Source organism: Marmota marmota, unplaced genomic scaffold (assembly GCF_001458135.2).
Source record: "Marmota marmota marmota unplaced genomic scaffold, marMar, whole genome shotgun sequence".
NCBI classification, from domain to species: domain Eukaryota; kingdom Metazoa; phylum Chordata; class Mammalia; order Rodentia; family Sciuridae; genus Marmota; species Marmota marmota.
The window spans coordinates 994,087-1,021,411 of NW_026000057.1; the positions used below are offsets into that span (position 1 = coordinate 994,087).

General features: G+C 37.0%; 1 protein-coding gene across 4 annotated transcripts in view; it reads left to right on the forward strand.

Annotated features, from left to right (window-relative positions):
* Window positions 1-12,025: 12,025 nt before the first annotated feature.
* The window catches only part of Il15 (interleukin 15), a 71,734-nt gene continuing 56,434 nt past the window's right edge, over window positions 12,026-27,325 (forward strand). The window contains exon 1 of one of the 4 annotated variants that reach the window (XM_015484435.2): window positions 12,026-12,486. The gene's annotated coding sequence lies outside the window, so the exon portion shown is untranslated. Of the gene's footprint in view, window positions 12,487-12,527; window positions 12,981-27,325 lie in introns of those variants that run through there. The other 3 variants (XM_048813447.1, XM_048813448.1, XM_048813446.1) reach the window with 3 other exon arrangements.

Below are 27,325 nucleotides of genomic sequence, written 5' to 3' on the forward strand. Positions count from 1 at the left end.
ACATTTCTTGAAGAATTTGTGTAAAATTGGCTGTATTTTCTCCTAATTATTTGGAGAATTTGTCAATTAAACCATCTGGACCTGGAGTTTTCTCTGTGGAAAGGATTTTAATTATAAATGTGATTTCTTTAAAAGATATTGATCAATGTAGACATTCTATTTCCTTCAGTTTTTGTAACTTGTAAAAACTTTCAAGGAGTTTATCCCTTTCTTTGGAGATGTCAAGTTTGTTGCTATGAAGTTCTTTTTTAATATCATTAATATCATTTCTTTGGATGTCTGTAATAATATTGCTTCATTGCTGTTATTGGTAATTTGTATTTCTTTGCTTTTTTAATCAATTCAACAAAAGATTTATTTTATCCAAGAATATTATTGATAATTTCCAATAAATAATTTGTTATCATTTTTTCCCTTCCCATTTCAGTTCTCATTTTCATTGTTTATTTTGTGGTTTTCCTTTTTTCGGGTTCTTAAGATTAAGTTTATTCCACTGACTTTTATCACTTTTATTTCTAATATAAGTATTTATAGCTATAAATTACTAAGCACTCTGTTAACTGCATCACTCAAATTTGATATATTTTTCCATTATTATTCAGTGAAAAGTGTTTTATAATTCCTTTTGTGATTTCTTCTTTGATCCATGGTTTATTCAGAAACTTGTTTAATTCAGAAAATTGTCAGAACATGCCTTGGGAAATTGCAGAACACTCTTGTTATTTACACTTAGGATATAATGCAGTCTGGAATACAAAATATGGGGAGAAGATGGCCCCAGAGGTGATCCAAAGGAAAAAAGTATGTAAACATCCTACCCATATAGGGATACATGTTTACTCTAGGGAATTATCTAAGACTGAGGCTCATCTTAGGAAGGGGCACAGTGTGAGCAAGATATTTTTAGAATCAGAGTAATCATGACACTAATTATCAGGAGACCTTTGGAGATATTTTGCTTGATGCAGAAAAAAATAAATATTATAAACATTCTATTACAGAATACAAGTCTCAAATGAATAAAATTAATCATACAAAGAATAACTTTGCTGTATTATCAGACACCATTTAATTCTATAAAGGACAAGAAAAAAAGCAACTTGTATACAAGTATGAACCACAGTCATAGTAAGTAAGCTAGTGGCAAAATTCATAATGTATGTTAAATAATAAGTTACTAACCTGGGAGACATGCTAAAGGTAGATAAATGCAATAAATAAAATTTATGTGCATTAGTTATCTTTCCATCACTGTAATAATTGTCTGAGGCAATCAACTTGTCTTTGGCTCACAGTGGTGGAGGTTTTAGTTCATGGTCAGGTCAATCTATTGCTTTTAAGCTCTGGTGGAGGGGTGCCAGGTGACAGTGGCAGGATCATTTGGCAGAGGAAAAACCATTCACCTCATGCCTGGGAAGAGAAAGAGGAATAGGAAGGGCTGGGGTCCTGCTATCTCTTCAAGGGCATGCTCGCAGTGACTAGAAGACCTCCCACCTAGGCCCCACTCAAAATTTTCACCACCTTTCAATAGTGCCAAGATGGAAACTAAGACACTTGGATCTTTAAGATCTAAACTAGAGCAATATGGCAAAACAAATAAAAATACCACTTACAGAAACAGAGTCAGTTATGATAATCCTCTTCTCAGATTTTTTTTTTCTGAGAAATGGCTATTGTCTTCTTTTCAATGGTTTTATTGGTACATTAGCGTTACATAATAATACTTGAGTTCATTTTGAAATAATCATACAATTTGTCATTTTGAATTTGGAATTTAATTTGTTCCATTTCAGTCCCAGGTCTTTTCTTTCCCTCTCTTCCTCCTTCTCCTTACTCCTCTTCCTCTACTCTATTGGTATTTCTTCTATTTATTTACTTTTAATTGGTGTTTTATAGATGTACATAAAGAGAGATTTCACTATTGTATATTTATACATGCACATAACATAAGTTTGTCAAATTCATTCTGTATTTCCTCTTCTTTCCTATCCCTCCTCCTTCCACCTCAATCTCCTTCTTTACTCCACTGATCTTCCCTCTGTCCTTAGGATATATGAAATCCTCTCCCTCCTTTCCCCCCTTAACTTGCTGTAGCTTCTTCATATAAGAGAAAACGTTAACCCTTGTCTTTCTGATTCTGGCTTATTTCACTTAGCAAAATGTTCTCAAGTTCCTTCCATTTACCAGCAAATGCTGTGACTTCATCTTCTCTATAACTCAGTAAAACTCCAGTGTGTACATATACCACGTTTTCTTTATCTGTTCTTCTGTTGTCAGGCAAGCTGATTCTATACCTTGGCTATTGTGAATTGCATTTCTATAAACATTATGGCTGCATTCCTATTGTATGCTTATTTTAGATCTTTTGGAAATGAAGGAGTGGGATAGCTGGATCATGTGGTGGTTCCATTCCTAGTTTTTTGAGGGATCTTCATACTGCTTTCCAGGGTGATTTTACTAATTTGCATTTCCACCAAAAATGTATGAGTATACCTTTTTCCCTACACCCTTACCAACATTTATTATTATTTGTATTCTTGATAATCACCATTATGCATGGGATGAGATGAAGTATCAGTGTAGTTTTGATTTGCATTTTCATGATTGGTAGAGGTATTGAACACTTTTTTCATATCTGTTGTCCATTTGTGTCTTATTTTGAGAAATGTCTATTTAGTTTTTTTGCCCATTTATTGATTGGGTTATTTGGATTCTTCTTTTTCATTTTTTTCCTTTTTTGTTGTTGTTGTTTTGGTGTTAAACTTTTTGAGTTCTTCATTTCTTGCCCCACCTGAGGAGCAGGTGACAAAGATTTTCTCTCATTTTTAGGCTCTCTTTTTATACTCTTAATAATTTCCTTTATTGTGCAGAAACTGTTTAATATGATACCATCCAAATTGTTTATTCTTGGCTTATTTCTTGAGCATTAGGAGTCTTGTGAAGAAAGTCAAAGTCTGTGCCAATATGTTGGAGTTTGAGCCTACCTTTTGGCCTAGCATTTGCAGAGTTTCTGATCTAATTCCTAGGTCTTTGATCCACTTTTAGTTTATTGTTGTGCAGAATGAAAGATAGGGATCATGTTTCATTCTTGTACATTTCAATATCCAGTTTTCCCAGAACAATTTGTTAAAAAGTTTGTCATTACTCCATCATATCTTTTTGGCATGTTTTCTGAGAATCAGATGATTATATCTATGTGGGTTTGTCTCTGTGTCTTCTACTCTATTCCATTGGTCTTCACGGCTGTTTCGATGCCAGTACCTCAGTTTTTGTTACCTTAGCTCTGGGGTATAATTCAATGTTCAGTATTGTGATGGCTCTGGAATTGATCTTCTTGATCAGGAATGAGGTGTCTATTCTTGGCTTCTTATTCTTTCATATGAATTTGTTTTAGTCAGCTTTTTCACTGCAGTGAGTAAAAGATCTGACCAGAACAATTATAGAGTTTCATTAGGAGGCTCATGGATTCAGAAGTCTCAGTTCATGTATAGCAGGCTCCACTCCACTGGACTTGAGGTAATGGCAGAAGAGTGTAGCAGAGGGAAGCAGCTCACATAATGATCAGTAAGGAGAGAGAGAGAGAGAGAGAGAGAGAGAGAGAGACTGACTCAACTTGCCAGATACAAAATATATACCCTCCAGGCATGCCCCTTATACCACACCCTACCTGCCTTCAGTTACCACTCAGTAAATCCACATCAGGGGATTAATTCACTGATTTGAGTTAAGGCTATAGCAGTCCAATCATTTCTCCTCTAAACCTTCTTTCATTGTCTCACACATGAGCTTTTGGGGGACACATCACATCAAAGCCATAACAATTTTTTTTCTAGTTCTCTGAGGAATGTCATTGGCATTTTGATGAGGATTGCATTGAATCTGTACACTGCTTTTAAAGAAAGCATTTTGATATAGTGCTTATCCAAGAACATGGGAGGTCTTTCCCTCTTTTAATTTCTTTGTTTGGTGTTCTATAGTTTTTATTGGAGAGAGCTTTCACCTTCTAGGTCATATTTATGCCTAAGTATGTTATTTTATTTTATTTTTTTGAGGTTATTGTAAATGGAATCATTTCATACTCTCTTTTTCAACAGATTCTTTATTGGAGTATAGACATCAATTGATTTATGAGTGCGGATCTTATATCTATATCTATTTCTATCTCCCTGGAAGTCTTCTAGTGGAGTTTTATTGGGTCTTCTAAATGTAGGATCATATCATCAGCAGAGATAATTTGAACCTTCCTTTTCCTATTTGTATCCCTTTAATTTCCTTTTCTTGTCTGATTGATGTGCTAGAGTTTCAAGGATCATGTTGAGTAGGAGTGTTGAAAGCTGGCTTCCTGTCCTGTTTCTGTTTTTAGAGGAAATGCTTTCAGTTTTTCTCCATTAAATATGATGTTGATCTTGGGTTGGTCTAGTATAACTTAAGTTCCTTCTATCACTAGTTTATCTAGCATTTTTAAATATGAAGTTCTACTGGACTTTGCCATTTGCTTTTTCTACATTCATTTAGATGATCCCTTGAGTCGTGTCCTTAATTCTATGTATTATTGATTTGTGTATGTTGAACAAACCTTACATTCCTGGGATGAAACCCACTTGATCATGGTGTACTATCTTCTTACTATGTTTTTGAATAATATTTGCCAATATTTTGTTATGAATTTGGTATCTATGTTCACTAATGGTATTGGTCTGAAGTTTTCCTCCCTGCCGTGTTTTTGTCTAATTTTAGTATCAGGGTAATACTAGTTTTATAAAATGAATTTGACAGCATTCTCTCTTTTCTATTTCATGCAATAATTAAGAATGATTGACATTAGTTCTTCTTTAAAGATTTGGTAGAACTTGGCTGAGGATCTGTCTGGGCCTGGAACTTTCTTTGTTGGAAGGTTTTTTAATACCTGTTTCATTTTCATTACTTGATTTTGGTTTATTGAAGTTTTCTATATCCTCTTGGTTCAATTTGGGTTAGTCATATGTCTCCAGGAATCTGTCAATATCTTCAAATTTTTCTAGTTTATTGTAGTATCAATTTTCAAAATAGTTTCTAATGATTCTCTGGATTTCAGTAGAGTATGTAATGATATCTCTTTATTCATGTCTAATTTTATTAATTTGGGTCAGTCTTCTCCTTTTTTGGTTAGTTCGACTGAGGGTTTATCAATCTTGTTTATCTTTTCAGAGAACCAACTCTTTTTTCCATTCTTTGTATTTATTTTTAAATTTTCAATTTCATTAATTTTGGCTCTAATTTTAATTATTTCCTGTTTTTTTCTCATTTACTAATTTAGGTTATTAGTTTTTCTACAGCTTTAAAGTATGAGATTAGAGTATTTATTTTTCACCTTTCAATTTTTTAAAGGTAGGAACTCAGTGCCATAAACTTTCCTCTTAGAGCTAGTTCATACTGTGCCAGAGATTTTGATGTGTTTTATCTGCATTCTCATTTGCTTTTAAGATTTTTTTCTCCCCTGATTTCTTCTGTGATCAATTCCTCATTTAAAAATATATTATTTAGTCTCCAGGTATTAGAATGTTTTCTGTTTTCTATCTTGTCACTGATTTCTAATTTCATTTCATTATGATTTGATAGGCTGCAGGGAACTAACTCTATTTTTTTTTTTGTTGTATTTCCTAAAATGTGCTTTGTGCTATAGTATATGGTCTGTTTTAGAGAATGTTCCACAAGCCATTGAGAAGAAAGTGAATTCTTAGTTGTTTGTGGATGAAATATTCTATAAATGTCAGTTAGTTCCATTTGATTAGTAGTATTTCTGAGTACTGAAGAGCCTTTACTTTGTTTATGTCTGAATGAAGCATCCAATGGTGAGAGAGGTATGTTGAAATCCCCCAGTTGTTGCTTTGGAGTCTATTTGATTCTTTATAATTGAGAAGGGTTTGTTTTATTCGGGTAGATTCACACAGTTTGGGACGTAAATATTTACAATCCTCTTATCTTTTTGTTGGGTATTTCCTTAACCAATACGAAGTGACCTTCTTTGTCTCTTTTGATCTATTTTGGCTTGAAGTCTATTTGTCTGATATGAGGGTAATTACCCTGCTTGATTTCAGTTTCCATTTGCGTGGTACATATTATCCATCTTTTTATCTTCAGTCTGGGACAATCTTTATCTGTAAGGTTAGTCTCTTTATAAACAACATGTTATGGGTCTTGTTTTTTAATCCCATATGCCAATATAAGCCTTTTTTAAAAATTTCTTTTTGTTGTTGTTATTGATGGACCTTTATTTTTTATATTCAGTGCTGAGGATTAAACCCCGGTGCCTCACACATGCTAGGCCTGTGCTCTACCACTGAGCCACAACCCCAGCCCCAATATATGTCTTTTGATTGAAGAGTTTAGACCATTTATATTCAGTGTTATTATACAGAGATTATTTTAATTTTCTGCCATATTGATTAACATATCCTGATTAATTCAGAATTGATTCTTTTAATTGACTATTCTTGTGAGATTCACCCATATATTGGCTCAGATATTTATTTTTTGTTTCTTCTGCATGAACTATTTCATCATATATGTTTTGTGGTGCTGGGTTAGTGGTTATTAATTAGTTTGATTTCTGCTCATATGGAAGGTTTTTATTTCATCTAAATTCTGAAAATTAATTTTTCTGCATACAACAATCTTGTTTGGCACCTGTTTTCTTTCCGTGTTTGGTATATATTATTCCAAGTTCTCCTGGGCTCGTAGGAACTGGGTTGAGAAATCAGTTGAAATTCAAATTGGCTTACCTTTAAATGTGACTTGCCTGGTTTATCTTGTGAATTCTAACCTTATTCTGTGTATTAAGATTTTCATTATAATGTGACTTGGAGAGGATCATTTTTATCTTGCTTTATTTGGAGGTTTATATGCCTCTTGTATTTCGATTTCCATCTCATTTCTAATACTTGGAAAGTTTTGTTGTTGTTGTTGTTATTGATTTTTGGGTTTTATGAGAAAAAGGAAAGAGAAGGTTTATTGTTTTGCTAGCAAAGAATAAACACAGGGGATAACTGTCCCAGAGGCTGTGATTCTGCCCATCAGCAGGAACAGGGGGCTTTTAAAAAGGTGATTCAATGGCTACATTTCATGTGTTCTCTGTTGGAGTTTTAATTCACTTGTTAATTTAGGGGAGAGTCATTTCTGAGATATTCTGGTAGCATCTCCAAAGTCTGGATTACTTTGTTTCTATGGTGGGTGTTAGAGTCTGTAAACAAGTCTGGATGGCGCCTGGCAAAATGCCAGAGGGAGTGGTTTGTGAAGTAACACCAGTGAGCCATTAAGTGTGGAGATTCCTTATTGGTTGACTGATGTATCTAGTTTATGCTAATTAGATAAGCTGTGTGGAATGTATAAATACTGCTCCTGTCCTACAATAAACGGCTCCTACTCCTGCTGTATCAACGTACACAAGTTGTTCGTCACCCCCTGGTTATTCTGCTGCAGCCGGACTGTGGCAGGTGGGTGTGTGCTCAAGGACAGGAAAATATGCCTAAAATGGAGAAGAAAGATAATCCTGTTTCCCCTGAGATTAGGGTGGAGGAGAGATTAAGGAGGAGCAGGGAGAGAAGAAGAGAAAGAAACATGTGCATGTAAAAAATAAGTTGCTGTGGAGGAGCAGCAAGGGCTATATTCAAAGCATAAAGTAGACCACTGTTACATTTCCCCACTGTTAATTTCTACATTCCATTTCTATTTTTTTAAACATGGGCAATGACATCTCCAAACTGCTTCTTGCTGAAAAGGGGTGAAGTTGGGGGAAGTAACCCAAAGTCCTTGTTCTCTATCAGGTGGGGTGTGGACAGAAAGGGCATTAAACACTGGAGCAGTCCAGAGGTCTACAGTGGCTGATGGCTCGTGACAAGGCATACATAGGGCAGGGGTCATGCTAAGCCAACAATGAACAATACAGTAAAGCATTACTTTTTGTAAACAATTAGCACAAAGGCAAACAGTCAGTCTCTGAAAACCATGAGGACAGTAATAAATAATCTTAACAGTGAAAACCAGGACTAGTTTATGTCTAATTTCTCCAGGCCTTAGTTTCTCCATTTGTAAAATATGAATCCATTGTTTCACCTCTGAACATTCTTACATTGTGTCTCCTAGCTTTTACAGGACCCTTATGTGTAAACCTTCTCAGAGCCATTATATACACACACATATACCTATTTATCTATCTATATAAATGTATGCAAGATGTGTATCAATGTATGTATGTGCATACATACATACCTAGGTGCTCAGATTTTGCTTTTACCACACATTTAAAACTGTGAATTTAATTTTGACAAAATAAATTCAATAAACACTAATTGAGGGTCTACTATTTCCCAGTCAGAGGGCCAAAATCAACATCATTTTAACTTCACCTGTTGACACAGACGTATTATTGTTCTCCACTTTATCTTACATTCTTTGATTGTTAATGTTATGATACGTTGCCAAAAATACATAAATTTAGCTGGGTATGGTGACACATACCTGTTATCCAAGCCACTCGGTAGCTTGAGGCAGGAGGATCAAGAGTTTGCGACCACCCTTTACAACTTAGCCATACCTTAATAAGATAAAATGAAATGAAATAAAATAAACATGTTAATTTAAACCATAGAACTAATTCAAGATAAGTATGGGCCATGTGTCCACAAGCATGTGATGTAAAGCAAAATTTATTTTTATAATTTGTCACTGAAATAAATGTCAACAAGATCATTCATATTGTATACCTCTATGATATACTTTCTTATTATAAACTAAATATGGTGATTAATGTTTTTTGAATTGGATTTTGACTGATAAATATTAAAGGACTGCTTAGTGTTAGCACATTAACTCTTGACTCTAAACCTCTTCTCCATCCTCCAATGCATTTAATATTCAATGTATTTAAAATATACAAAGAATTCAATGTATATTATTGGTTTTGAGGCATCTCCAGCTTGAGACCAACGTATTTTCCTTCTATGCCACTGGTGTATTTAGGCATATTAGGTTTTAAAAATTCACCCATGTTTATTAGGAACAGTCCAAAGTTTGTGAGTAATAAAACTCTGCTAACCTCTGTCAGTCACTTTGTTTAAATAGCCTATGTCTGTGGTAGGCCTGCAACCCCCAGGGCAGTTTCATTACAGAAACAGGAGATCAAGAGGAAACAATCGAAGGAAACTGATGAGTTTCCTCCCTGGTGGTGCCTAAAATTGCCCTGTGCAAATAAATATCAGACAGAACAACACTACCTGAGAGTCAGTGGGCTTCTTCCCTCATGTACGCTCTGGTTTAGAAGCACTGGAGTATAGTTATCAATTCAGAAGCAGCAGAGGGAGGAGGTCTGTTATCAAGCCAGATTACCAGAGTGCAAGTCCTTGCTGGGGCAGTCACTTGCCCAGAGACTTGATACAAGTTGTCTAATTTCTCCAGGCCTTAGTTTCTCCATTTGTAAAATAGAGATAATAATCGTTCATATTTCATTGTAGTGGTGTGAGGATTTAATTGAGTTAATATATTGTACTTACATTGTACACAGGTACTGAATGTGCCCCATAAATAATGTGCCCCATAAATAAGTACAATGAGATAAAAATAACAAAATTTTAGAAATTGTACTGAGCACAGTACTAGGTGCACACTTTAAGTACTGTAGAAGTAATTTCTAACATTGTTATACCTCTAAAAATGCAACAACTCTTAAAGTTCCTGAAAACTTAAGTCACCTTTAAAAGCATGAGTATTCCTTTAATGCTGAGACAATCAAAACAAATCAAAACAAAAAGAAGTGAGAGCTTCCCTGAGGTTTAATGCTGCATTTCAATCACACTTATTCAAGATGGAAACTTGAGGGATCTTGTGTAGCCCACACTTTCCAAAGACCAGATCAACTTGTTCTTGGCTTGTGATTTAATCTTAGGAGGACCATAAATAAAGAGTCTGTCATGGACTTTGAACACTAAATCTAAATGTTATGACCTAGCATTTAGCTTAGTCCAAAAGCTATAGAAAACATATGTGATTGATTTATTTTAAACATAACTATTTAATTGGCAAATATTGTCTTTGGGGAAAAAATCAGATATTGAAACATTATTTAAACTGTGGTTTTACTGTTCATTCTTTGAAATCAGAAGATTACTATGGCCGCTACTGTAAGGTTTAGTTAATTTTTACTTCTTCCTACATTATGATTTTATCGTAAGGCAGCTTCAAATTATTTCATCAATCTTTGCCTTTGCTTTTAATTTATGCAGGGGAATTTACTTGTTCATTGGCTTGAATAATTCTCAATATCTTGCCAAACAGCCTGTGGCAACTGAACAGACAAGACACATACATTAGACTTTTCCATTTGAGTGCAATACAACAAAAACAAATTATGCAACAAACTCAACTTCATGAATTGTAGACACTCATAATTCAAAAATTTCCCTTTTGTGTCTGTAATTAAGAAAGCAAATTTGACACATATATTTGGGAGGCAAGTAGCAAAGCAAAGCATATCTTTGGCTATAATAACTTTTCATTCCATTTCTTTTTGTTATTTTATCTCCCTAATCTGACTGAATGCTTTATATCATTCAGACCATCTTATTTCAGAACATATATTAGGCGTTGAATCAGTAACTCTAGAACTTCATTTTTCTTATATACTCAGAATGTTCTGTTAAGTATGAAGAAAGTTCCCATCCATTCATAGTGTTATAAAAACTCTCCAGTTACTCAGAACATGTAACACATTGTGGTGGTTGCAATGGGTTAAAAATGTGCCATCAGACTGGACAGCCCCAAAAGACTAGTGATCCCCAGCTGAAAGGAGCATCCTCTAGAGCACCTGGGCAGCCCAATAGGGGCAGGATCTGGGATGCCATGTGTTCTCTGGCTCTGCTAGGTGGTGTTGGGTGTGGCCCATAAAGGGGATGGGAGAAGAATTCACTTGGCAGGAACACAAGAAATTCAGCAGTGGTCCAAGTTGAGGCAGGGGTCACCTTGCATATTGTCCATCCCTATTCCTTCTTCACACACATTCACATATCAGTTCTTTTGTAATTGCTGTATAGTTCTGCAGTGGAATACCAAGCCTTTCAGATGGGCATGCATTTTACAAATCAGAGCTTTCTGATATTGCTATGAGAAAGGCAGATTGGAGTTGAAATTCATGAGCATTATCACAAGAAAATCCAACATTACCTTGCTTGGACAGAGAAGAATGATTCTTTCACTACTTTAAATATAATTTTCAACTATGAAAAAATTTAGAGAGGTTGTAAAAGAAGGTCTTACATATTTCCAGTAACTTGCTATTATAGCTATATAAAGTTTGAAGTGATTATTACCAAAAAGTCTATCAGTTGTTTCAAACATAAAACTTTATATAGGAAAGGTAAGTTTATGGAAACAAACTCAAATTTTTTCATAAAAAGCAATAAATGATTTTATGTGGAATTTTATGCACAGTTAATAATCATTTTGAATATTTTCCCGCTTTTTTATCATATTAATTTAATACAAAAAATAGTTAAAATTTCAACAGGGCTCCAAGGAGTCTTATCATTTTCTCCGTGCCTTGACTCTGAAAGGTTCTGGGAAGCACCTTCCAACAGGGATTTTTAGTGATTCACATGCATGCCAGATTCTCCCAAGAGCTGGGCATTCTGCCTTTGCTGCTAACTCAGATCCACATGCAGATCACTCAGCCTCAAAAACATCATTCCAATTTGAACATACAATAAAACATCTCAGGATTCCATCAAATGGGACCCCCATGTAATGTTTTAAGCTCCACTACCTATTAGACTGAAAAAGGGATTCCAGAGAGGTACAGTTCCTGCAAAGTTCACGGATCCTGACAACTGCCTGCAAGAAATGGGTCACTCAGGTGTCTTCAACAGTTTCCTTTAATAAGTCAGAAACTTCCTTCTTCCTACTTCTGCTGCGGGGAAACTGGCTTGTCTGGAGTAACTATCCATCCCAATTCGAAATCCCTTTGCTTTCCTCGAAGCGCCCACCGCACCAGGGTCTTCAGGCTTTGGGGCATAAATTTCCCTAAGGCGGCAGTAGCTGTGACTGTGGCCTGTGGGCTCCACGCCACCGATTCAGACTTCTTTGTAGGTGTCCCAGGAGGCAGATAAGGCCAGTGGCCAGTAGCGCATCAAGGCGGGTCCGGGCTCCTTCAGTATCCCGTTCCCGCTTCAGGTTCTGTGCCCCAGGACCTGCAGGTGATCGAGACTACACCTGTGGCTCCAGGAGCCGCCTGCCACCCGCCCCTCCCCCAACCTCTGCTGGAGGTGTTTATCTTTGCCATTGCTTCTGGCTCTTTCTCTTTCACTTTTCTTTTTGCCAGAGTTGGGACTCCCCGATTGGAAGGCGGCGGGGGAAATCACAGCTGACTCGCACGCTCGCTGCCGTCGAAGCCCCTAGCCCTGTCCTTGGTACGTGGCGCTGGCTGCAAGGAGACCACCCTGCATCCAGGTCTCCATGGAGGTATGAGCTCAGCTTCTCCGCTTTGGGAATGGAGATGGTGTTGCTTGAAAACGCGGTGGAATTTTCCCCGAAAGCCTACGCCCCGGGCCCCTCCCAGCTGCGGCTCAACTCACACTTCTCCTGCACCAGCCGCAGCCGGGCCGCCCCGCCCCCTTGACGGGGACTTCAGTTTTCGGTTGCACGACGTGCAGACGGTTTTTCCCCTCCTGACCCTTTATTTCTCCCGTGGATTCGCCTGCCGGTACGCCTGCTTTCGGAGGAGCGCATTTTCGCGTCCCTTTGCGCCTTGCGTGCGTCTCCCCGGTGCGCTCCAATCTTGCCATTCCCGGTGGCGGGCAAGCAGTGACAGCGCCGGGCCCCTGCGCGCCACCTACTCTGCCAAGGCTGGCGGAGGGTGTCTGGCTGTCCCAGCCACGCAGCGGGTTTCCAAGAAGACGCGCTCCCGCAGCACTGATTCTTCCTGAACCTACTCCACCACAGAAAGGTCAAGAAAGGTACCGCCGCTCTCTGCTTGCTCTCTGTCGCCCCAAGACCCTTGCTCTTCGTGCGTGCGCGCCTCTCTCACTACCTTTGCAAAATCAAATTACATTCGTCTTTGATCAGGATATGTCTTCTAGGGAGAGAATTATGCAGGAATGATCATTGCTTTGGCACTCAGGCCTGGCGCTGTGTTCGCGCCAAATCTGCACAAGTCGCTTGTCTCTCAGAAAAGCAGTATTTGGAATGAAGGAAAAAGAAAAAAAAAGAAAGGAAAAAGAAACTTGCAAGAAATTTGAGAGAATGGTATTGAAATAAAACCCTTATTCAAGAGGCTTTAAATAAATAGCTAATTAATTTTTTCAAGCTTTATTGAAGCTCCATTATTACAAGAATTTACAGTTCACTTGAATTAAATTTTTGTGATTCTATGCACTTAAAATTTGCTAATGTGTCAAGCAAAATAGTTCTTCATTGATGCTTATAAATGAAATAGATTGTTAAACAGAATGAGTCACAAGTTAAAACTAGAAGCAAAAGTGGCTGTCACCAGCAATTTCCCATTAGGTGTTTCTAAACTATTTTGTAATATTATGATACTGGATAATGGCCACTTCTTGCAGTTGTGGTCACTCTCATCTTTCAGTTTATGGAATGAGACCCAACTGAGCTGGCTGAACTCTTGTGTTAGGATTATGGAATAAATAGATCAGGATGGTTATTACACATCTTACTATGCAGAAGCTGTAAGGTGGACCATTCTGTTGAAATCATCAACATAAAATACACATTAAAATTTAAACTTCTGTCATTTTCTTATAAAGTAGTACATTGGACATGGTAGAGGGAGGAGGTGCAACTGAAGAAATATCAAGATATGTAAAGGACTGAACACAAAGCAATAGTCATTTTAGGGTTTTAAAGTAAAGAAAAAGCTGAAGTTTTAGTGTCAGAAAATTCTTAGGGTTTATTAGGATTCTTTGTGTCATGTCCTTATATTTTTCTTTTTCTCCTTTTGAGGTTCATTCAGACTCATGATCTGCTTTGCAGCAGTGACTAAGAAGGGTTAGATTGGCCCTAGATACAGAATCTCAGATGGGTAGGGTGTTTCCATGATTTTGATGTCATTGCTCTCTGCTAATTTAAAGGAACAACTCTAGTGTTTGACTTGATGTTCTCATTAGAATTTACCTGCAGATTACTGGTAAGCTTAAGAAAAATAATATGATACTTTTTGTTTAAATCCCTGAAATTAGTATAGCAGAAAGCCATCAACTAGTACTAGTAAGAATTAATATTGTCAATTAATGTATTTTTTAAAACTGCTTTGGAGGATGGAGAAAAAATATGGTTTTAAGTTTATTGGAAGTAGAAGAGTTTAACATCCGGAGCTTCCCCGTCTCAGGTTTGCTGCCTCTGGTAGGTTACAGGAAGTCTGTAAAAGAAGCGGCATGCTGTGTAGATGTAGATTTTCTTCAGGAGAATACCCCATAATTCTAATCAGCTTTTAAAATGGATCTTTGATACAAAAAGTTTACAAAACTTTTAGAATTTAGAAGATTGTCCTTCCACCCATTTCTCTGAGTGTTTTCTTTCTTTTTCTTTTTTTGTTTATTGTGTAACTACTCTTCTGAAGGTTAGTTAGTGATAGATAATACAGAGTACTGTCTTCAGATCCACAAGTTGCATTTTGGACAATAATAGGATTAACAGCCAACACCTGTTGAGTTCTTACCAATGTATCAAACATTGTTCTAAGTAAGTATGTTTTGGTTTTTGTATTTTGGCAGTGCTGGAAAATTTAACCAGGGCATCCAGCATGGTAGGCAAGTCCTCTACCACTAAGCTACATGCCCAGCCCCCTAAGTATGCATTTTAAAAACCATCCTGATATATTTTCGTGGTGCAAACTATATTTTGTAGCTTATGAAATTATAGAGTAAATAACTTTCCTAAGGGGATAGGCTTAGAAAGTGGAATTCTAATTCACATAGGTTTAACCCATTTTGTCTCATTATCCCACATGTGGAAAACCTATAAAAAACTTAAATATGATAATAATATGATTACAAAATGATAAAAATATAATAGTTATGATATAATAACATAAATTCATGTTAATTTATATATGAGCTCTAGGTTATGATTTCCAATTTATTTTAATATTTTGTTGAAATATTTGCAGGATCGAATACTTGAGACCTACTAGGTTAAGAAAGCATGTATTTATTCAAGGATACTATTATTTCCTACATAATATTCCTCACTCAAATATTTCCTACAGTTTGACAGTGACAATCATATTTCATTTTGAGGAAATGTTATAGTGTTAGAATGTAGATTTTAAAGTAATGTTTGTATGACACTTATATAATTGACATCAATAAGTACATATTTAACAATTCTCTTTATCCAAATAATATTCATATAAGTATCTCTATGTTTAGTTCCTTGGGGAAATATCTTTTATGTTCCCTGAATGAAAACACTTGTCCAATTCGTATCAGTTTTAACTGATAAAAGAATAACAGTAGGCAAATTTGGATTGATCGATATATCTATATCCACCTATTTACTTATCCATCGGTCCAGGTAGAAGGGCCAGGACTCATGAAGGGATCAGGAAACCCCCTTTTCAGAAGGCCTTATGATAGAAAAGCTGGGAAGAAGCCAACTTCTTTCTTTAGCTATACATTCATTCTTAGATTTACTTACCCAGTGATTACAATAACTGCATGAGACTTTAGAGATTGAACATTGCTTAAATGCTTGCTGCTAGTCTTTTAAATTGATTGGATGGAAAAATTCTATAGGGCCTTTGAGAGAAAATGTGTGGTGGTGAGTACTGGAATGTAATTAACTAAATAATTAATAACAATTTGATGGTGTATTTCACTAATGAACTATCATCAAGTGTATATACATATGTAAACATATGCATAACTGTGTATATTCTGTATGTGTGTGTGCATGTGTAATCGTATGTAAGTTTGTGTGTATATATATATGCATGTACATATCACCTGTTAACATCTGGGGACAGATAAGGGCTATTTTTCACTCTGTTTCTGGAGTATATTGAACCAGGGATAGCCCAGAAATCTTGACAGAGAGTCTGAAGTACAAATTATTGTTATTAAGAGAATCATTCCAGTAGAAACCAATGTGAATCTGGAAGTAACACAAAGGAAGTTCCACGCACCACAATGATATTTCATCTGCATGACCTCATGGACTTCTAATAATAACTGCATTTTTATCTTCATTGTACAAAAAAAAATTGTACTGGTATGCAGAGTTTCACTTGGATTAGGACATAGCTAAGAAGACATTCTGCTGAGATTTATTTTGGTTACAATGTTAATACTTTTTTGTATATCACATGTTTTCTTTTCTGGGTTCTGGAAGTCAGTTGTTCAGTATAATGAAAACTATAATGCTTGTATCCTTGCCATGAAATAGATGGTGATCATCACTGGGATAATCTAATGATATTTATTATTTAGCTTTATGTTAAAAGATGTTCTTTTTTTAAAAAAATAGTTATTCGTTGCTGGGATTAGAAATAGTAAATAAAAGGTTCTTTGAGCTCAGTTCAGTTCAACAATATTATTTGTACACATTTTACATCTGAAGGCAAGGTATTTGTATACATCTGTTTTATAGTGTTTTAGCCCATGGCAGAGATAGAGGGTTGCATATAGTCTAAATTAAAAAGGACTCAAAAGTTTGGATACAATATGTGGTTGTGTCCTCTCCAAATGTTAATGATTCTTTCAAGTCCTGATAGGTATTGGGAAAGATCAGAGGGGAAAGAAATTATTTGTCAAATGGAGGAATTGCAACTGAAAATAGTCCTAGAAGAAGAAGATATGATGATTTTAAGATTGATGGGGGAGGAAGTTATCATAGTGACACATACAAAAATGCCCAGAGAAAGCCCAGATCTCTCATAGCACTGAATTATACTTCTCCTTAATGGGAATTTTACACACATGTTTTTTAATTGAAATTTGAGAAATGAAGCAGCCCTTGCACACTGTTAGTGATGATCTCTAAAATTTTCAAATAATTATTCTTAAATTGAACATTTTTACAGTTATGGATTTTATAATATATTTTCCATTTTTTCTCCCTTACTTCCCTACAACAAAAGTAAGTCTATAAATTCAATCTTAATCCTTTTAACTAAGGGGTTCTATTGTTAAAATTTCTTCTTGGTTATGTTGTTTTACCTATTATGAATGTACAATTAACCAAATAATCCTTTTTTTGTAAGCAATGATGAGGCATAAAACTAAAGCTATAGTGCAAATGTGAATGATAGATATAGAGATGATTGATAACATTGGTTTGATTTAATTTAAAAGCTCTCTCTTACGTCAGTTTTTCAAGTTGCTCCTTTCTTTATGTGGCACCCTGGCAAGGCAAGCCAAAGGGTCAGATTCTGCATGGGGGAGAGATGTGTCTTTCATAAAGTGGGAAAAGAAGAAAGGGGAAGTAAGAAAGGAGAACTTGCTAGAAATCTGCTTGTCTCAGGTCCAGCAGGCATGGCATTGATAGTACAGGGGGAGTCCCACTAAGCAGTGGGTATGGAATTTGATTCCTTTAGTGCTCTGTACCCACATACCCCTGGGAAAATGCAGGACACCCCAGGGGCATGTTTTGTTCCATTGGGAGGTCTCTGATCTAGTTCAGCCTTAACCTCTTGACATCTGGATTGCCGTGGCTTACTACACATAAAGCTAAGTACTCGGGGCCTGTAGGCAGAGGTGAAGGACCTAGTGGGACTGCTGTGGAGCCTCCTCCCTGGCTGGCAGTAGGAAATACTTTCTTACAGGCTGTGATCACTTCTGTATCCCCCTCTCCTCTTCTAGCCTCAGCTCCAGGCACACTGCTGCTGTCTTCTACACGTACTTGCCCCTCAGTGCCAGCCTGCCAGGGTCCTGCACCAAGGGCTTATCATCTGTAGTGTCTGTGTCCTCATCCTCTGCCCGGGCAGAACTACTTTCTTCCTTTCATGTATTTATTTGGTGCTGTCTGTATTCCCTTATAATATTTTTTTTTTATGTCTGTAAATTCATTTTGATATGAGTCTGACTCTGTACTTGCATTTTAAATAAAGAAAAGATCTGTGTGCCTTGCAGAAGATTGGTCACATACATGATTTGTATTGATTCAGTGAGAGTCAGTTGGATCATTCAAAAGTTGGACAGCTAAGCGCATGAATGTGAAGGAGGGAAGAGGCATAGCAACATAGCAAAAAAACAGTGCTGGACCAATAAAATGCCGACAGTATTTTAGGAAAATTAGCTCAAGGCAGAATTTGTTGAAGGAAAAAGGCAACTTAGAGATCAGAAAACCAGATAGAAATCCATCTAGTTAATTCAGGTGTGTGATCTCATTCTCATTATCTAGTCAAGGGTTTATAGCTCTAATAATTCTTTCTCTCCATCATTTTTTTTTCTCTCTCTAATGGGTCTTTCCCCTTACCATATCACCAAGGTACAATTCCTCCTATTAAGCAAAAAATAGCCTTGTGTCATTTTCCTCATTTCTTTCCCCTACCATCTGGGTGTTGTGCCCCCATTTTTCAGGAGAACTTTCAAGGTTCACCATATTCTTTACCTGAGATTTTATTTTTTCTCACTCTGTCTTGAACCAGCCGGGTGGTCATCCCACAGGTGCATTGAAATCCATTTGTCAAGGACACCAAGAACCTCTCTGCTTTTAAATCTCGTGGTGAGTTCTTGGCTCTCTTCCCCCATGCTCTTTCAGCAGGACCTGAGAGTTCTCCGGTGGACCAAACCCTCTTCTTTCTTTATTTTCCTTTTTCCTCACCAGCAGCCATTTCAGTCTCTTTGACTGGTTTCTCATTTACCGAGTGTGGAAATATAGGAGAGTTTGAGGGCTCTGCCCTCAGGGCTTTACTCTATGAATATACTCACTACTTTGGTGATTTCATGGATCTCATGGCGTTAATGCCTTTGTATACTGATGAGTCATAAATTTATGTCTCCAGCCATGACCTGTCCCTTGAACTCCAGACTCATATTCAAAGTCTCTCCAGAATCTCGATTAGATGTCTAATACTCATTGGATTCCTGAAGATCCTCCCTGTCTGCCTCTCCCACTGTCTTCTCCATCTTACTTGAGGCTTCAGTCAGCTTTTTCACTACTGTGACTGAAAGATCTGGTCAGAACAATTTTAGGGGAGGAAAAGTTTATGTTGAGCTCACGGTTTCAGAGGTCTCAATCCACAGACAGCAGGCTCCATTCCTTGGACTTGAGTGAGGCAGAACATCATGGCAGAAGAGTGTGGCAGAGGGAAGCAGCTCACATGATGAACAGAAAGCAGACAGAGAGACTCCCTTTGCAACATACAAAATATATACCCCAAAGCCACACCCCCAGTGCCTACTTCCTCCAGCTATACCCTACTTGCCTTCAGCCACCACCCCGTTGATCCCATCAGGTACTCATTCACTGATTTGTTTAAGACTCTCGAAACCCAATCATTTCTCCTCTGAACCTTGTTGCATTGTCTCACACATGAGCTTTGGGGGAATACCTCCCATCCAAACCATAAGGATTCATTCTTTAAAATGAATAGACAGTAAGTCCATCATCAATCAATAAATCAATCATGGAGTCATCTTGGACTTCTGTTTTTCTCACACCTACTTTAATCTGCCACCAAATCATTTAGCCATGCTTTTGAAATATAGCCCACCCTTGACCTTTTCTCACCACCGACATTGCTGCCACCTGGGCCCAAGCGAGTATCATTGCTCACAGTATAAATGCAAGAATTGACCTCGCTAGTGCTACACTTGCTTCCCTCTGCCCGACTCCAGCCTGTCCTCAATGCAGAAGCCATATTGTTTCATTTAAATGACAGTGAATTAAAAATGACTATCATAAGAGAAAAATGGAATGTAATAACAGTTGAGAACTCAGTGGCTTAAAAACCTCATTAATTTGTTATTTATCATGATTCAGCAGTCTGGGCTACCTTTAGCTAGTTGACTCTTCTTAGGTTGTTAGGGTCAAATATCCAAAAATGCTTCTTCATTCTCCTGTCACCTCAGCTAGAACATCTGGAAAGCTAAAGACTGGCCAGCCATTAGCCTTCCTCTGTTTGGCCTCTCTAGATGCCTAATTTACATTTGCATGAGTTGAGTAGCCTGCTTTCTACCCTTAGAGAGGTTAGAAATTTTTATACTTCTTTTAGTTTAGCTGTTGATGTATTGTTTCTTGTGTTTAAATTCGTATCTCTTTAAGACATGGGGGACTTCCTTTTAATTTGAGTTTAACTCCATTTGATTAAAAAATGTATATTTTATATATAATATATAATAAATATATATAATATATAATACATCAATAATATATAATAAATATATATATAAATGTGTATATATAATGAATATATATTATATAATATATAATATATAAATATTATATTTTATATATAAATTATTATATTTTATATATAAATATATAATAAATATTATATATTTTATATAAATATTTTATATATAATATATAAAAGACTCCACTTTTCAGATCATCATATAAGCTGCTTCCACTCTTCTACCAGGATGTTCTGGCTCACTTAAGCCCCAAGGAATGGAGCCTGCTATATACGGATTAGACCTCTGAAATTGTGAGCCTCCAAATAAACTTTTCCTCCCCTAAAATTGTTCTGGTCAGATCTTTTAATCATAGCAGTGAAAAAGCTGACTAAAACATTATATCTGTATCTATCTCTATCCTGAAAACTCTAAACACTGGCTCCTGTTTACTTTCGCTGCAAGTGAGAATGCTATAGAAGAAGCCCTTAGGATTTTTAGGAGCCCAATCTGACAAGATCTAAGGCAGCACTTTAAAACTTTCTAAGGTCTTACTGAAGGATCTTTTTGCTACGTGCCTACGATATGATCTTCAACCTGAGAGCACATTGTTTTAGTAAACCTTGGATTTGACCTCTCTTCTATGACTACTTCTCTCTTTGAATATCTTTTGCTGCCTAGAAAAGCAAGAATTAGTTTTATTTTCTCAGCCAGCAAATCTTGGGTTGAGTTATTTCCTCTAAATTTGGCTTGAACACCGAGTTATATTTCTCTTCCTGCACTTACTCATGGTGCGCTGAATGAAACCTATTGTCACTTTCAGAAGCACATTCTTTTTTTCTTCTCTATTATTATAGGCCACGGTGCTGCCAATGTCCTGTCACACTATGACATGAGTTGTTCCCTCTCCAGCCTCTAATGACAATTTCCCTGCTGACTTTCTAGCCCTTAGTGACAGTGTCCTTGATTCTCTTCAGATTGTTCACCTGCCACCTAGTCTCGTATCAGTTTCTGGTACAGTTATTAATTTTTAAACTACCCCCAAACCTACTGGTGTATGATAAGAACTGTTTTATTTTCTCAGAGTAAAAATGTGGACAGGACACAGTGGTGATGGTTTGATGTTACTCCACAATGTCTGTGGTCCCAGAAGTTAGGACTCAGTGGACCTTGGTTCGCTTTTATGGGATCCCAAGTCTGGTTGTTGACTGGATTCTCCTCCATGGTTTTCCATGTGGCTGGCTTGAGCTTCCTCATAGCATGAACCTCTCATGGCTGTCAGACTCCTTGCCTAACATTCATTTTCTATAAGAGAGAAAGTGGGAACTGCAGGCTTTTCAGGCCTGGGAGTTGAATTTCACAGACTACCACGTTTATCTCATTCTTTTGGGAAAAACAAGTCAGAAGACCATCCTCTGTTCAAGAGGACAAGACACAGATTCCACCTTTTAATGGGCAGCACATCATGCAGGTTCATGATGGGAAGGCATTGATGTATGGTAGCTACTTTTGAGAGATAATCTGCCAAAAATGTGATCTTGTTAAAACATTAACCAGGTTTTATCTCCTCCCCTTTATTCAGAACTATCCATTGTCTTCTCATCTCATTCCAGCAAAAGCCAAATTCTGTTATTTTTCTATTTCTGTTATAAAAATAACTGATATGTGATCAATATGTCCCTAAGTGATTTGTAGCCATCATCTCATCCACTGTCTTTCCCAGAGCACTAATTCAGTCACCCTGGTGGCTCTTCTATTCATCAGTCATAATGTCACGTTCTTGTGTACAAGTCTTTGGACTTGATCTTCCTTCGGCCTAGAATGTTCATTTCTCAGATATGACCCACTCTTCTTACCTCCTTAAAGGCCTGGCTTAAATATCTCCTTTGCAATGAAGCTTTTCCTGACTGGTGAACTTCAGATCGCCCTCAGAGCTTCTCCGAACACCTGGCACTATCTTGTTACCATGGTGAAAGGTCTCACCTCCTGGTGCTCCACAGAAATTTGGGAGAAAGGCTGGAAAGGAAGTAGCTTTATTTAAACCCAGGTTTGAAGAAGAGAGAGAACTTTCTGTCTCAAATTTCCACCTTTTGAGAGGAGATGAGGCTTTCAGAAGCTTTCAGAAGAGAAGGGGAGGCACAGTGGAACAAAAGTCAGGAAAAAGAGTTTAACTAGACTTGACTCGGCTGTTAGAAAATTCTCTCCAGCATATTCTGTATGGTCTGGATCGGGAAGGGAAATGAACTTTCCTGAGGGCCTAATTTGGCCCAGGCTATTGATAGAATCCTCATATTTATCATTAGGAGTAAGAGTTTTTAGCACTGAAACAAATATGCACAGAAAACAAAATCAGAGCTGTTTAATATTGCATGCCAGTTTTATTTAGAGTTGATAATTTTATTATCACAAAGTAAGTGCTTCAACAAATGAAAGGAAATTGAAACAAGGCACACCTATTTTCTCTAAATTCGTTCAAATGGAAGTCCTTTCATTTTGTTAATTCCATTTACCAAGTATTTTGAAAAAAAAAAACCACAATTATTTCAATAGTACAAAAATGATAAGGGAAATTTTATAAAACTGGAAGTATTAGTAGCACATAGATTAGTGTCTCTTCTCTTAAGAATGCAAGATAGGGCTGGGGCTATAGTTTAGTGGTAGAGTGCCTGCCTGCACATGTGAGATACTGGGTTCCATCCTCAGCACCACATAAAAATAAATAAAGATATTGTGTCTAACTATAACTAAAAAATATTTTAAAAAACGAATGCAAGATAACAGATATGTAGCCCTAACGGCATTATTATATCACTTCAGAATTTACCATAACCCCAAATCAGAGTAAAAAAAAATCTGTATTTTGTATCTTTAGACTTTACTCCTGAAAAGCAAGATCCTAGTTTATTGTATGCCTAGGACCTCTAAACTTTGAGACATGGTTTTGTTGGTGGCTTATTTGACTTGATAGTAAGGCATATATCTTATAAAGCCTGAGCTCTCTTAATTCAAGCCATGTTATTCTCAGTCACTGCAATTTATAAACACAGCTTCCAGGACATGTTTTTTTTTTTTTTTTTTCCAGTCCAAGAAGGCTGACAGTGGACAAAGTTCTACTATGTAATAGCAGACATATACTGATCATTTTCTCTGTACATGACTCTCTACTATGTGCTGGATGGGATACAAACAAGGAGCCATAATAATCTCCAGGAATTTATTATCTAGTAGAGCAATTCATATTTGTATGGAAAGAGTTGCATAGTCCGTGTGTTGAAGGGCTGCCTGACCTTTAAGTACACCATGCTTGCTTGCATAGCTGGATATCTGGGCATGCTGCCTTATACGGAGTACACTATTTCATCCAATGCCTCTTCCTCCTGGCTCTTTTTAGCTGGTGCAAAGGTCTCCAGTAATACTTCCTCTGAAAATATTTCCCTAAACCTCTAAGCCTGGGTTAGGCATTTTCCATTCTTAACCTCATTGAGTAAATATTTGTGTAGTGAACATTTGTTGCCATCCAAAATGCTGAGCATTTTCACATGTTTAATCCTCCCAATTCTTGAGGCACTTTCTTCCTACTTTCCAGATGAGCAAACTGAAGCATCAAGAAGTGAGGTGACTTGCAGGGAGCTGATAGCTAGGAAGTGGTAGAACTGAATGTGCACTGGAGTTGGTCTCTAGAGCCTGTGTTCTCCACAGGGAGGATACAACGAAAGATTGAATGAGAGGAGATCCAGTTACCATTATTTGTAGACTCAAGCCATATGAATAACCAAGGTTTTCAGATAGAAGATCAAGAAAATTAGTGACACTTTGCAATACTAGATAGAATTATTAGGACTGGCAGTATAGTTCAGTGGTAGAGTGCTTGCCTAGCATATGTGAGAGACCTTGGGTTTGATTCTCAGCACTGCCAGAAAAAAATATTAGAATTCTAAATAAGATATTAGCTAGTATAACAACAGTAAAACAAACAAACCATGTAACCTACCCTAGCAGGAACACACACACTACAGTAAAATACTTGAGGATTGTATAGATAGCTCAATATCAGAAAATTTATCAGTATAATCTTGTGATATGGAAAAAAATAATATCAAACTGTTAGAAGAATAAGAATAGATGGGATCTTCCAAAAGTGGATACAGTATATCTATGAAAAGCCTGTACTGAAAATCGAATGTAATTCAAAAACTTGAAAAACATTTCCTTTAATTTGAGAGATAGGGAGGATACCAGTGTTGGTACGATATTCCCTTAGAGTACTAAAGACAGAGATAATGATAGCAGCACATTTTTATTGAGCACTTAACTATATGTCAAGCAGGACAGTAAGCATGAGTGTGGCTTAGCTATTGGTGAGAACAGCGTGAATGGTCCATCTTCCCACTCCTCCAGAGAAGGATAAGAATTGAACCACAGTGAGTCAGGGTTGAAAAGAATTGTTCAGAGCAATTGCAGGTGGAATATTTGTTTTTCTGACCCAGAAAGCAGCTATTTGGAAATCAGTGGTGGGGAGCCACTTGAATTTTAGACATGTTTTGCTGGTGGTAATGATGATATCAAAAGTTAGCTCTTAGATATGAGATGAAAAAAAGCTCAAAATTCACTAATAACTGCCTTTTAAATATGATCAATTTATGTGAATTTCAAGTACAAAACATTATAATACGGGCTGTAGATTAAACTCAGATTACAATGTATAGACTCTATCTATACATTAGACTCATCCTGAAATTGCAGTTAATACAGAGAAGTGGCATAATCCATATGTATTTTTGGTGCGTCTGCTAACTGAATGAATTCCTGGTGTAGAATTAAAATGGGAATCCAAAACACAAATGGTGACCCGAAATGCATTGTTAAAATTTAACCCCTTTGTGTAAAAAATCTAGGCAAAAAATTCATTTAATTTTTTTTTTCTCTTCTGAAAGTAAGATGATTAGAAAGGAGAAATTCCCCCTCAGGTGTTAAACCATCCTTGGTGGTTCTAAGGATTTGCATAACAATTCAATATCTTCTAAGATTATCAACTATACCTTTATAGATGTTACTTAGGCACTGGATTGAACTTTAGTCACTTCCAATCCAATTTCATTTTGAAGATAAGATAACTGAGGTTTAGATATATGAGGTACTTCACTTATGGTGAATCTCTCTTTGGATGTGTTGTGGGAAAGTGATGTGCTTCCTACAAGGGCCACCATTTTTTTCTATTCTGTTCATCTTTAAAATGTTACAGTTTCCAATACTGTAGTTCATGTAACACTGAGACTGAAGAAGGCTCCCTGGCAGAATTTGAAATCTTGATAATCTTAACCATGGAACAGACCTGGAGCTTAGAAGCTGCAAATGACAATCTCTTTAGAGCAATAGCTTGGAAACTATTAGTTAAATAATATTTAATTAAGGTCAGTGAGGAGGGATAAAGTACTGTTTCCTATCATGGAAACGGGCATTCTTTGAGCTCTGTCTAGATGAGTATACATAGCCCTGGTGGAGAGGAAAGAACTACAGTGTGTGATCAGGGTGGACGAGTTCTCTGAACTAGCCATGTGAATCACACTAGAGGTCAGGAGTTCAAACTCTCTGCCAACTGTCAGATGAACTTTATTAACAGAGTCAGCCTATGCTGAGCAGTTTTGTGAGCACCACTGCTTTGCTAGGTAGACTTGAGAAGTTTAGTCTGCTTGTCAGGAAGGAGCCCGGGAAGCAGGGCTTTAGAAATAAGATATTTGGGACTACTGCAGCAAATTGGTGGCTGCTCTGTTGTTCCAGAGATCCCATGTTTAGTGTAAATGACTTGATAGATTTCATAAAAAGCCAAGTACTGGGAATGGGAAATGCCAGAGGTCTAATTGGCAAGAATAATTAAAGGTTAGAAGAATGGCTGCCAGTGTTAGTCAGACTGCCTGAGGACAGGGTAGGATTATGTGGTCTCCAGTGCATCTGGGTTTAATACAAGATCAACCTTGCTCTAAATCATTTTACTTAATTGGTAAGTGTTATTCCTGACATTCGCGGTAATCGTGCTTCTTTGCTGCTGTAGGGAATTAGTGAGAAGCAATAGAAATGTTTGAATCCAGTTATTCGCCAGCAGGAGATGTGCTGTACCATTAAACTGTTGTTTTCATTGATAGGTTAGTATCAGCAGGTAATAGGAAATGTGCATCATTGCAAATTATCCTGTGGTATTTCCTGCTACAGCAGATGATGTACATCTTCCACTTCAGCAATGAGCAGTCCTGTAGAGATTGGTGTCATTAGGGTTGTTATAAATCACAGCGTGCATTTTAATAGTTAAACAGTTATCTAGAGTGGCAGTTCTGGAGTATTGTTAGGTAATGACTGGCTGATTTTAATGGTGAAGAAGAAGTTTTATATGGATCTTTTTATATAAGTGCCTGAAGAAGCCGAAAGACATTTTAAATGCTTATCTGGGAAATTTTTGTCTTTCTTTTTTAGGCTCATTTATCTTTAACTGCAAATACATGAAGCTCAGAAGCCCATCAAAATAGCTTTCCATATGTATAGGTAGAGTTTAAGGTCATGATATATACGTATAATCATTTCTATCATAAGCAGAATAAGGAATAAGGAAGCCAAAACTGGCCACTTCTAAATTCAGGCATACCTAAGTAAACAAGGTTTGGCTTGGCCTTTGGAATGAGAGGAAGACACTTCTTTAGTCTTAAGGGGCTAAAGCTATAAGGCTTCTTTCCCCTCTCTTTCTCTTCTTTTCTTTTAGTCAGGTTTTTCATTGCTGTGACAAAAAAATCCAACAAGAACAATTTTAGAGGAGGAAAAGTTCATTTGGGGACTCACAGTTTCAGAGGTCTCAGTCCATAGACAGCCATCTCCATTCCTGGGGGCCCTAGCGGAGGCAGAAGATCATGGCAGAAGAGCGTGGAAGAGGGGAAACAGCTCAGGACATTACACCAGAAAGGAGAGAGAGAGAGAGAGAGAGAGAGAGAGAGAGAGAGAGAGAGAGAGAGAGAGAGAGAGAG